Raw genomic sequence first — 6,905 nt, forward strand, 5'->3', positions numbered from 1 at the left:
CCTCTACCTAGTGTATTGTGGATGAGGTTTTGTAGGTTTAGGTGATGGCACAGATTTCACCCAACACTCTAGTGTCAAACAAGGCATTAGGAAGTATTTTCTCAAAGAAATCCATGATGGGCCTGAAGTTACTACATTTGCTACGCACGAAATGAAATTTAAATTTGATTGTGTAAAATTATATACTATTTACTATTAATACAAAATAAATTTACATGAACTAACCACATACTAGAGTATTTGTTAGTGATGGAAGGCTCAAACCAAATAACATACCGAGTAGAGGCATGCATGTCAAGTCTTGATGATCTTGTATCTTCTCAGGACATGAGGGCAACCGACATTATTTCATAAGAAACATCAAATGTTTAGCTACTTCGATATCTTAAGATGTTGTCTAGATATAGCCATATAGGGTCAGAATATTTCAGAAATTCAGCAAATATACTCACCTGTCGTTTGTCATGAAGCATTAATATACTCAAATAAAGATCGGTGCTGAAATAACATAAAGATCGGTTGCATTATGCATAGCGGTTGTCATTTCGCTCGATCAAGGGCCTACGGCTCCATTTAGTTGTAACATTTAACATCAGACAGCAATGCAACCACGGTATCCTACTCGATAGGACATGATTGATGGTGATCGTGACACTATTTCATCTGGCTTTTTGATTGCCAGGATGAATGAAGCTACTAGCGTAGATCACTTGGATCTAGCTACCCAATAAATTTGGGCTACTCTCGAACGTACTTACTGGTACAATTAGGACGTACTCCCATGGCCGAGCAGGTTTGATCACTGGTAGCATAATGGAGCTCACCTCACCAACATTGGCTGTTGCGTGCACGAGTCTCGGATAGGCCTCTATATATACCTACGTGCGCGCTGTGCCGACGACCAACAACTTTTGCGACAGCTCTGAACTTAATTCCAATCACATCTTTACAGGTATGGATTAATTGATCAACCATCTGAAATGCCATACAGCCACGCAAGTAGATGTACTGAACCTGTCTCTTTAATCTGAAATCCCCTCTCTCCTCCATCGCACCACAGGTACCGCTACGAAAGCGACATGATTTGAACCAGTACGTGCTACAGCGTTTGAGCTTGGCCATTGGTAAATTGGAGATCTGGGTTTTGATGTACCAGAGCATTTCACTGTTTCGATTTCAACGTAGTAGGCACAATAGCCATATGGCCAGCTCTACCACTACCAGCAAAGAAGATAGCCAGCACTGAATGCTCACCATTACGGTCCCTGTTTGGATCTACCTTTTCTAGTACGAGTTATGGTGCCCGATGTTTCTTTTCTTCGTCTTCTTCCTCCTTCCGCGGCGGCTCATTGATAACATTGCTTACATGTTGTATCGTTAGTGGAGATGTTTGGACCAAGGACCAGCTATTTATGCTAATTAGTTTGTCCTTATGTTCATGCAGTTCGGACCTTAACATAGACCGGGAACGTGAGGCGACTGAATCGGCAATGAGATTGATCGCTGCCTGCTTCCACAAGTGTCAGGCACTTATGTCTTGGCCGTACAGAGCAGTTGTGGTCTTCCCTTTGAAGCAACCAAAAGTGAAGACCGTAAGATGCAGCATAACTCTGCACAAAGTTTATGACAGCGCAGACGATGGTGATCAGAGGATCGTGGCAACATAACTGCTTGATACTCAGGCACTTTAGCCCGGCACTTAGAGCCAGATAGCTAATTGATTGTACTCGGAGATTTGGGCCACAAAATAATCAACTCTACCAGAAATGTGTCTATTTGGCCATTTTAGCACAATCTACAACTTTATAAAGCGAGAACCAACCTGAGATTGAATGGTTAGGAGGGTGGTTGTACCCCTAGCTCACCAGAATTCAAACCCCAGGTTTAACATATGTGTGTCTCATAAAGGCGAAATATTTATTCAGTGGGAGACGATGTTCCCGTCGACAGCGAGGCGCATGTGGTGACTTCGCCAATTTCAAGATCCAATCCTCTGGAGTCTTCAGAAGGTGCTCATAGGAATAGGGTATGCGTGTGTGCGTTCATAGGGGTGAGTGTATGCGCGTGTATATAAGCGTCTACGGTGTCATGTGTTTCTCAAAAAAAAAATACAACTTTATAAAGCAAACCACCCATTATCTTTCGTATATACACGTGTCGGAGGTCGTGTTTAACAAGGATGTGGTGGTTCCGAAGAGGCGAGGAAGAAACTTAGGGGTCTGGATAGTCTTCCGACCGGAGAAGATTGTGATTTGATCACAGTGGGGCGGCGAGAGAGTGCGGGAGCAACGCCGGCTGCAGGCGGTGGAGACAAACGGTTAGGCCGGTGAAGAGGCGACGGCGGAGGCAAATTGGGTGGAGGTGTCCTCGCCAAATGTGGAGAAGATGAAGAGGAGGGGGAGGGTCCGCTTTTTACCATTAAGCGGTCTGAAAATCAACCACACGGGGCTTCTCCAGCGGGTGACCAATAATTAGCATTGCCCATCTAAAGAGTGGCTTTGGGTTGCTCAAGTTAAATCATTGTTCAAAAAATCGTCCGATTCAACGATTAATCGGCCGATTAATCGCTATTTGATGGTCACCGATTAGCCGATTAACTCATTTATCGCCCGATTAACTCATTTATCGTCCGATTAATCGGCTGATTTGCCTATTAATCGCTAGCCGACCGAGTTGACACTGATAAGCGATTTCCTCAACATTGAGTTAAATCCGAACCGGTCGAGACTGTTCCATTCGATTGGAGGTCATTCAAAACCAAAGTTACCGAAGGTGGGGGCTCATCTTCATAAGGCCTTGTTTGGTTTCAGGCAAATTCACCGGGTTTGACATGTATTGAGGGGTATCAGATCCCATCTAAGTGCAAATTCCTCTAATAATCTCCAAACACTCCAATCGTGCGAGTGCGCTCAATGCAAGGAACCATCGACCATACGGTTCGTCACCACCGCAAGGATGAAAAATAACGCCGGGACGTTGTTTTTTTTGTGGGTTTCAACTTAAGTACTTGGGAAGTAGAGAATATATCTAGTGATACCACCCTTTAGATGATACCGTGATACCGTACAAAAAAACGTATTTTTATACGTGCCAAAAAATTATACGAAAAATTGTGAGTGCTCATGAAGCATGTCCCTACAACATCACAAAATTTCATATCTAAAATCGACATGGACACTTAGAAACAAAAAAGAGAAAACCTGCATGAATAGTGCTACCTAGTATCACAAAAAGACAAAATCAGAAAATGACACTATTCATGCTGATTTTTTCTTTTTTGTTTCTCAGTGTCCATGTCGATTTTGGATATGAAATTTTGTGATGATGTAGGAACATGCTTCATTAGCACTCACAATTTTTCGTATAATTTTTTGGCACGTATAAAAATACGTTTTTTTGTACGGTATCACGGTATCATCTAAAGGGTGGTATCACTAGATATGTTCTCTTGGGAAGTATCTTCAACGGAAGTAGCCCATTTGAGAGCTTTGTGGAGGCCTGGTCGTGGATTCAGACTTGCCGGTTAAGCAAAAATCACAGAAGTTGGTTGAGTTGGTTTTAGACTTTTTTATCAATCGATGAATACAGATCTTCCCCAAGCAACTATCTAGCGATCGTACGAATTTGTTCCCAAGCCACAGAAACAAGATGCTTGGTCGTGTCCGCTGGGGAGATGAGCATGGGAGGAAGACAAGGAGGAAGGAATAAGAGGGAATGAGAGGAGGGGCTGCCCTCGACTGATATGACGTCGACAATAGGCGAGACGATGGCTGGCGAGAGGTTTCATGCTACGAACAGAGACGGCGCTTGCGAACCGCAAGCTAATTTTGTCATGGCATGGGAAGGACGGTAATCACCCGGCGATATAAATGGCGACCTAGGCCATGTCTTGCCCAAAAGTCTATGTAGTTATCGGCTGGTCTCCCAAATCCCAATGTCTGCTCAAATCTGGATCCGCGTTCATTGGAGCAGGGGAGAGAACCTACTCGGACCATCTCATTTCACACCAAATTTTCGTAGCTCACTATCTGTCCCTAGTGCTACTTTAGCATGTCAACTAGTTATTAGTCGCTCTAGATCAATCTATCCGTATGCTTTTGAAGAGATGGTATTTTCATGTCTAGTTAAGGTTTTCTTAAAAGAATTATCACCTAAATACAACATTGTCACCGCACTGACATTTCAGTTACAATGCATAAGACAGTCTTTTTGAAGAAACTTATAAAATGTACCAAATTTAAAAATTATATGTAGCAACTCGGTAAGATATGTTTAGACTTCTCTCTGCTTGCACATAAATGAAAAACATATTCAATTTTATGATAATAATGTATTGGGTTTAGTCCTACATCGGTTTCCCTCTAACATGCTAGTATTTCTGAGGAGGGCCCAAAGCCCAATGCAAGTCATTGTTGGTCTTCGGACGGCTGAGTTGTTGGGCAGAGATAACAAGTATGTTATCTTTGTATACTTTTATGCTGACAAATATAATCACTCAAATAGCATCAGAAACTCAATTTGGCTCCCGGGTCCGTATGATCCCTCTACCATAAAAACATATTTTCAAGTGTTAAAAAATTTTGATAAAAAAATTTACATGTACATCTCCATAATATATGTGTATTCGTCAAGTTTCACGAAACAAATGATATTTTTTGTAGTCTAAACGAAAAAGAGAAAAATTATCTTGTGATAAGTCTTTGTTTCAGCACCGAATTTTGTCTATTTTACACACGCCACATGACATGTTGATTTTTCATGAAACGACTTTGTGAGCGCGTAGCACATGAAGATGTACGTGCAAAATTTTTGTTTCAATTTTTTTGACATTTTAAAATATGTCTAACATGTATTTCAAAATAAAGGGAGCATACGCTCCCATGTGCCAAAACATCACTCCCATGTTTTTCATGTTTAAAGCTCTTGCACGAGATATTGGATCCGTAACCTAACATCAAATCAGTAACCAGATAATTTTGTACAATGTCAATATAATATGGACTCTACTTTTAAAAGACTTTAAACTCAGCAACACAAAAGATAATCAAATTATCAACACAACAGATAAATTTTCATTATGTATTACATAAATTTGTTGGGAATATTATGAATCATTAGGTACATGGTTTCACGATCTAACAATAATAGACTACATGTTTTTTAAATACAACTAACTTAGCAATGGGAGATTTGTGGTGTTGAAAGTCGTTTAGTGTAAGATCATAATCGTCCGGAATGCTACACAAGCAAGCTGAAGTTCAGCAAACATATGGATGATCACTTTAGGTGCGATCCATTCGTCTGATGAACTTGAACTTCGTCGCACTACACACTACATTACAAGATTTTGGGATTACATTAACTTGTTTGAAGTTCAACTTTGATTACATTGAACTAAGCAATGAACGACACGTTTTGAAGTTCCTATGACATATAACTGTCGACCTCATGGGTAAAGATGTGGTCTACTTTTTTATATGGATTTGACCTTGGTCTTGCAACTGTCCGATGAGTGCATTTTAAAGCATATTTACCTTGTCTTTTTTGCATATGTAGTGATAGGATTTTGGAATTTTACGGCGCTCGTGCACCTTTTATGATTGTTTCCATGGGATCCCAAATTATAAAGGTATTGATGAACATATCATTTGGAGATGTCATATTGAACATAAATCTGCATGTTGTTACACTTTGCTATATTGTTCATTGTTAAGATTAATGGTAGTATAAGTGTTATGCATAGTGCTAGATCTCACTTGCATCGTGAAGATATCGCTTTAAGTTCATTTTGCATCTTAGGAAATGAGTAGTATTATGGACACTTTTGCATGCTTTTTCTTAGTTGTCAAATTCCTCCCCTTGCCAGCCTCTCAAAAAAACAAGCGGTGCTTGTATTCCAAACTCCTTTAACCCAAGTTTATGTATATATGTGTCCACTATATCTACCTATGTTCAGCATGTGCTATCCTTGAATACTTCAAAAACTTCTTTTTTTGTGTATGCTCAAAGCTCATGGGAAAGTAGGTTGTGGGGTTTGCTGGCGTGTAGGGAGTTAGAAATTCCTGGGGTGTAACAGCGCCAGTAAAGTAGCTGCTTCTGACGGTAAAGCACATGTCCGTTGGGAACCCCAAGAGGAAGGTATGATGAGTACAGCAGCGAGTTTTCCCTCAGTAAGAAACCAAGGTTATCGAACCAGTAGGAGATGAAGGCCACGTGAAGGTTGTTGGTGAAGGAGTGTAGTGCGGCGCAACACCAGTGATTCCGGCGCTGTTGACGTCAGAAACCCCCTGGCGGGCAGAGACGGGCAACACCGTAGAGCCGGGAACAACTAGGGCTGCGGCTGGCCCCAGTCCCTCAGAGCGACGGCCCGCAAAGCCTCCTGGTCGCACGTCCGATGCTATCGCAAGGGCGTGCCACCCGACCTATACCCGGTCGGGAAGGTGTGGATGATGCCTCGCTTAGTTTCCTGCGAGGCACACACGTAAACGTTAAATACGAGCCTCGATCGGCTCTCGAGGTTATCTCGCGAATCGGCTCAAAGAGCCGATTCACCCATGATTCGAGACAAGGTGTCCGAATATATGGTGGTCCTGCTTGATCAAGATAAAGCTAATTAGATCTACGACGATTTAGGGTTTTCACCGCATAATCGGATCATCCTACTCACGATTGGGCCTCGCGCTCGCGCACGGTGACCGTAAGCCGATCCTAGACGGGGCCTAAAAACCAACACGAGGTTGATCCTCGGAACATCCTTTCTAGGGCTAGCGAACGTCACCCTACACGCCGCCGGATCCTCCAACCCTTTGTAAGGCCTAACTATTGCGGATGTTAAACTAATCCTTGATGAAACAAGGAGCAACCGTAACGGATCAGATCTATTAAACTATGATCAAGCGGGTGCC

This window comes from Lolium rigidum, chromosome 6 (assembly GCF_022539505.1).
Source record: "Lolium rigidum isolate FL_2022 chromosome 6, APGP_CSIRO_Lrig_0.1, whole genome shotgun sequence".
NCBI lineage: Eukaryota > Viridiplantae > Streptophyta > Magnoliopsida > Poales > Poaceae > Lolium > Lolium rigidum.